This window comes from Echinops telfairi, unplaced genomic scaffold (assembly GCF_000313985.2).
Source record: "Echinops telfairi isolate 266 unplaced genomic scaffold, ASM31398v2 ScPeMD7_1;HRSCAF=3_0, whole genome shotgun sequence".
Classification (NCBI taxonomy): domain Eukaryota; kingdom Metazoa; phylum Chordata; class Mammalia; order Afrosoricida; family Tenrecidae; genus Echinops; species Echinops telfairi.
Window position 1 is genome coordinate 35,088,682 of NW_022103896.1, and position 6,155 is coordinate 35,094,836.

At 35.3% G+C, this 6,155-nt stretch overlaps 1 protein-coding gene across 31 annotated transcripts in view; it reads right to left on the minus strand.

The window, feature by feature from the left end:
• RIMS2 (regulating synaptic membrane exocytosis 2) overlaps nucleotides 1–6,155 on the minus strand; it is a 438,267-nt gene that overhangs the window by 131,538 nt on the left and 300,574 nt on the right. The window lies entirely within an intron of this gene.

Genomic DNA, 6,155 nt, shown 5'->3' on the forward strand with positions numbered 1-6,155 from the left:
CAAATGTATTACTGAGAGTGCTTGTCTGCAGCCATCTGCTGACCACAGAGACATGTTGAAATACTTTTCTGTTTTTTTCAAAATACCCACACATGTGACCTGGAATCCTAGATTTTAACTTATCCTCATATATGTACATACTTCTCCAATATCTACAGTCTTTTCTAGATGTTAACCTGCCATGTAACCTGCGGTCAATTAATTTTCATCATTAGATTGGCATCGTGATATACTGTCAGGGGTTGACAAACTTTCTCTCTGATTCAGACCCCTTAAACCCTGCAATGAAGAACAATCATTTGACAATCGATTGCTTATTTACTCCCTATTAACATATTGTTAAAATAGTCTCTGTAAGCACAATTTGGAAAATGTTGTCTTACAGTTTTAGGAGGAAATTTTACCTAGGAATCTTTAAAATCCATGTCCTTATAGGCAATGACATTGCTTATTACAGAAGAAGTGGTTTAATTTTGGAATTGGAGTACGTAGAGAAGGGGAGCTGATATCAAAAAACTCAAAAAGAAAGAAAATGTTTTGAAACTGATGGTGGCAGTAATTTTACAATTGTGCTTGATCCAATTGAATTATGGATTGTTATAATATCTATAAGAGCTCCCAAGAAAATGTTTAAATAAAAAAGAAATTACAGGGGTGATATGTACAAATATCAAAGCCTTTTCAAGTTGTAAGAAAAGTTTGATTGTAAAGTCAATGTGACTATTAGACTTCCTGGATGAACACATTTCTCAAAATTTTGCATATGATTCTGTCCGTTCATTGGAATGACAATCTGCTAATGCACTCAACTGTAAAATTCAAGTTGCCTCATTTAGATGTAAACCAAACCAACCAAACAAACAAATAAACTGGCCAAGGAGTCAATTCTAACTCACAGCCATCAACCCTGGCAGGGCAGGATAGGGATACCCCTGTGAATTTCTGAGACTGAATTTCCATAATGTTTTACGGAGGAGACAGCCTCATCTTTTTCCTGTGGAGCTGACTGATGGATTTGAAAGAGCAGTACAATGCGTAAGCACTACATGCCCAGGGCTCATTTTAAGTGTAAGGTGTTAAGTAAATTAAGAAAAAAAAAAGTGAATTCTTATTTCATCACAAACAGCCGAGTTGATTTAAATTATGCTGGAAATGGTCTCATATTTTTTAGACATATATTCATATCCGCTGGAATCCCATCCATTCCAGCATTTCTAGTTGATACATGACATTTCTTTCAAAACTTTTCTCAGACATTTTCCTTACTATGCACCTTAAATTATACGACTTTTTTTTAACATTAAAAATTTCAAGGCAGAGAATAAAAACAAAAAAATCAAATGTGGATTTCTAGAGTTCAAAAATATCTCAAAGACTTTTTTCCCCCCCATTTTGAAAGCTCCTGGCCCAATATTGGTCACTATGTTAAAAACAAAACAAAACAAAACAAAACCAGCAAGCTTTGTTGATCCTGATTTACAATGTTTCCTAACATCGTCCCACATATTCTTTGAGCTACACATTTTGATACATGCCCCAGGAAGCTGACCAGTGATCAACACGTGGCAGAACTGCTGCCCACTCATCGGTTGTAAGAGCATACAAACTCTCAAATCTGGGAAAACTCTTAAGCCAGATCTAATATTACATTCCAAGTGTAACATATTAGTAAATTGCAGATCGTTCCGGTTTTTGTGAATGTTAATTTTCCTGTATGTAAGTGATCTGGCATGAAAAAAAACCCCATAGTCTTTCTTCAAATGTTGGTTTAACATTCTTTGCAGCCAAAATTTTAAGAACTTTGAACTTACTTCTTCATAATCACCTGAGACATTTTCCAAGAATTTTATACTACAACTTTATATAATCTATACTAGAATGTCATAAACACATTTTTGTTTGTTCAATATTGGCTAATTATATTACAATATAGGGAATAAAATGGATCAAAATTTAAAAATTAAAGTATGGAAGAATATATTCATAAAATTTTTGAATCAGGTACCAAATCCCTTTAGGACTGAAGCTAGGACCAGCATAAGGATTTTTTTTGGGGGGGGAGGGCTTGTTTGTTTACTGATTAACAAAAAAATTAATCTTAACTATAAAACAAAGATACACATTTTTTAAAACGATATTTATTTTAAATAAATTAACATTGAGGAATTTCTTAGTGCATTCACCAGGAACTGATAACTTTAGAATGAAAAGAAATGGTTGTATGTACTAATTTTATTTTGCTTTCAATATGTTTACTTATAAAATGAACTCTTCTTTGTTCTTTGAACTTGGTATCTGCCTAAATGTCATATACCATTATATTCAAAATTAAAGTGTAAGCAACCTAGAAACTATTTGTGCTTCCTACTGAGACTTAGAGTTGCAGGCTATCGTCTCTGGGGTGGCATTCTAAACCATCACCATCTTAGATCGTCAGGCCACATGTTACTGCGTCAACCTCATTTCTCTAAGCCTTATTCACCAACTCATGTTTGGGGAGGGATGGCACAGGGGCATTTCATGGTCTGCTTTCCCTGCAATCAAGAAGAAACAGTACAGGAACAATCTTCAGCTATCTGAGCACTTTGAGGGAGGAAGTTCTTAGGAGTGATCTTGTGACCTATGGGATCTGAGTGTGCCTGCTTCTGAAATCTAATTTCCCTTCTGTCTCTTCCAGTGGAGGCATAGTAGGTTAGTAGTCGGGTTACTAAACGCAAAGTCATTAGTTCAAAACCACCAGTCGCTCTGTGGGAGAGCGAGAAGGCTCTCTCCTCCCACGAAGAGTTTCAGCCTCAGAAACCCACAGGGGCATTTCTATGGCATTCTGTCCTCTAGGCTCACTGAGTTGGAATCAACTTGATGGCAGTGAATTTCTTCAGGGAAATTTAGTGAACAGATTTATTGAGATGCTATCATTCAGAGGATTTAAATTTAGCAAGTATTTTTGTTCCGACATTACAAATCATGAATGACTTGGTCTATGGGGCTATGATGAGGGCTTTGTGTATTCAGAAGGTAGTTGATCTCCGAGTTTGCAAATACTGTGTCATGTTTGATTACAGCTGCGAAAAATAAATTCTCCTAAGGCTGAAGATTAGTATCAAACTTTAAATCTAACTTTTGACTAAAAATATTTATTTTTCCCTTCATCCACTTGAACTAATTCCATGTAAATTTTACTATAATTACTTAGTATGAACTAAATAGTATTAACTATTTAGTATAATAGTATAAAGTATTTAGTATTAAGTATTTAATATAACTATGTAGTATTAACTATTTAGCTACTGGATGTATTTAGCTACTGGAAAGTAGCTTTACCTAGGAAGAAATGGGATATTCATAAACTTTTCAGTTAGTTCACAAACATCTTAAAGATAAAAAGGGTGGATGACTGGGGCCAGGTGATATAATAGATGTTAAATTTGGCAGTTACATGCAGGAAGTTGCATTAAAATTTTAAAACTGCACTATTTTAATAGGGAGGATACTTGGGTTTGATTCTTAGTTTCACAAGGCCTGTAACTTTTCCCTCTCTGGGAAGACTGGGGAAATGAGCAGTAATTCTACCAGGGATGTGTGCATTTGTGTTTGCTGGGTGATGAGCTGGTGGGTGGAGAGGGAAAGACAGGAAAGAAGCAAAGAAACTGTGAAAAGAAAGTCAAGAGCGAGGAAGGAAATCAAATTGAGGGGCATAGGGAGAACCGACTTGGTTGTAAAGTTCATTAAAACTAGAAACTTTGCCCAGGAAAAATATGACAGGAGACTGAATCTAGAAGGGTCTTTTAGACTAGCTAAGGTATAATTGACTCCACCGAAACATTTCTTCTCTGTTGTGTATCCTTTAAAAGAAAATGTGATTTTATAATAACTTATTTTTTAACTCCTTAGTTACTATTCCTGTGTCTTTGAAAACATAAGGTCTACTTTAGACAGTAAGCCAAATTATAAAATGAAGTCTTTCAGGGAAGGGATACAATGGTTATTATTAAAATTATTTCTAAGAAATTGAGTAAAATGTAATTATACTTTTGGTAGACGACATCAATAGGAGCCAAATTCCTTAGACTAGCAAACACTTTCTTGTAGGCATTACTCACTTTGGAATATTCTACACTTTTCCTGAAAATGTATCTACAGTAAGAAACACGTCACTGAAGAACTCACATCACTACCCTTTGTGAATGTAGCCTTTCTTTTACCCATCTTAAAGTGCTTTGTTTAAGAATAATTATCAAAGACCAGCCTATTCTGTATTTACAGCCTAACCATCTTAGCCAAAAAATTTTACATCTAAATTTCAGTAGATTCACAGCACAGGATTATATAAAAGGTTAGAAAGGAGTACAACACTTAAATGTAAATGCATCTGTCCATTTGTTCCTTTATAAATAAGTAGAAATTTAAATGCTCATAATGTTAATTTTGACATGAGAAAATTAAAAACATTCATCATAAAAAACTGAGATGAGACCTCTACTAGGAAGTAGATCCTGTAAACGATCTTATTTTATTAGAAACATGCAGACTAGAGTACACTCATGAGGCTATAATTAATCAATTTGGCTAAGTTTCCACATGACATTAAAATTGAGGTCGCTATGGCAAATTTTATTTGGCGTTATTTTTGTTATTTTGTGATTCCAAAATAGCTGGTGAGACTTTTAACTCTGAATTAGTAAGAACAGTTTATTTGTGAAACTGCTTAAAATCTACACATTTTTATCCAAAATGAAAAATTATAACCACCACGAAAATTAATGGACAAAGTGAAAGTTACACAGATTCAGCCTGTGTGCAAACCTCATTCACTGTCACTGCGTTGACTGTGACTCATGGCAACGCCATAGGCCAGAGGAGAACTAACTGCTCAGTTGGAACGCTGAGACTCTAACTCTGTACAGAGCAGACAGCTTTATCCAGCTCTCACTGAGTGGAAGGTAGGTTTGAACTGCTGACCTTGTGGTTAGCAGCTCAACTTGTTACCTATTAGGCCACCAGTAAAAATGAAACCCTAACAGAATAATGTCTCCGAAATCGATTCTTATAATACATTATACATTATAATTATTCTTAAAAATTATTTATACTGACTTCTTTTATTTGGGTACTTCTAACACTGTGTGAGACCTTATTTGTTAAACTTAAGTTACAGCAGCTACAGCATCTAAATAAGTGAAAAATGCACGGCCATCGAGCTGATGCCGACTCATACTGACCCTTGTTGGTTTCCCACACCATCACCGTTAGGGAAGTCGAAAGTCGCATCTTTCTCCTACGGAAGCACGGGTGGTTTCGAACTGCGGACCGAGCAGACGGCAGCCCAACAGGAAACCACTACCATACCCGGGCTGTGTTTACGAGTGTTATAGAGATAGACCTTCCAGGTGAGGAAGAGATGACAATTCAGTCACCACAGAATCCTCTTATATTATCAATACTCTCCAAAGGATCCCAACACATGTGCTCAGACACCCCAACCCATAATGAGTGTGTGAAATAATGTCCTCCTTCCACCATAAGAATCAGGAAAGAACAATAAAGTGAGTAGGGTAAATTTAACAAGTAGGCAACAAGGAAATTGATTACTAGATAGATTTCACTTCACATTTCTCATGATGGTAGGCATACCAGTTTGTAAAATATTTAAATCTGAGGGTAATATGTTGCAAACCATGGCATGTCAGATAAGATGGTGGTACTGTGCCTGAAAATTGAGAAAACATGGAATAATAAAATGAAACTTAAGTTACATCACCAACACATATGACACTATGATCAAAATGTACAAAGGTGAGATGGACGCCTAGGGGGAGGAACATAGAGAAGTGATTTGTAGTAGCAATTTCCTCCTAGGAAGTGATGATATATTTAGGCTAGAAATTAGAAAGAAATTAGTGAGACAAGACATCAACCATCTTATGATAAAGAGGAAATAACATTTAAATGGACCATTTTAAAGCACATTAAATGTATACCTTTATGTTTAGTGGGGGGGGACACTAAGAAGTGATATTACATTTTTTCCTAAGTTCAGATCAACTTTAAGTTGCAATGAGAAAAGGGAATGTTTAGATGTGTTGATTTTAAGTAGAGTTATGTTTGGACAGCAATCTACATAATTTTTCTCTAAAGATATTGATTGTTACAGTTCA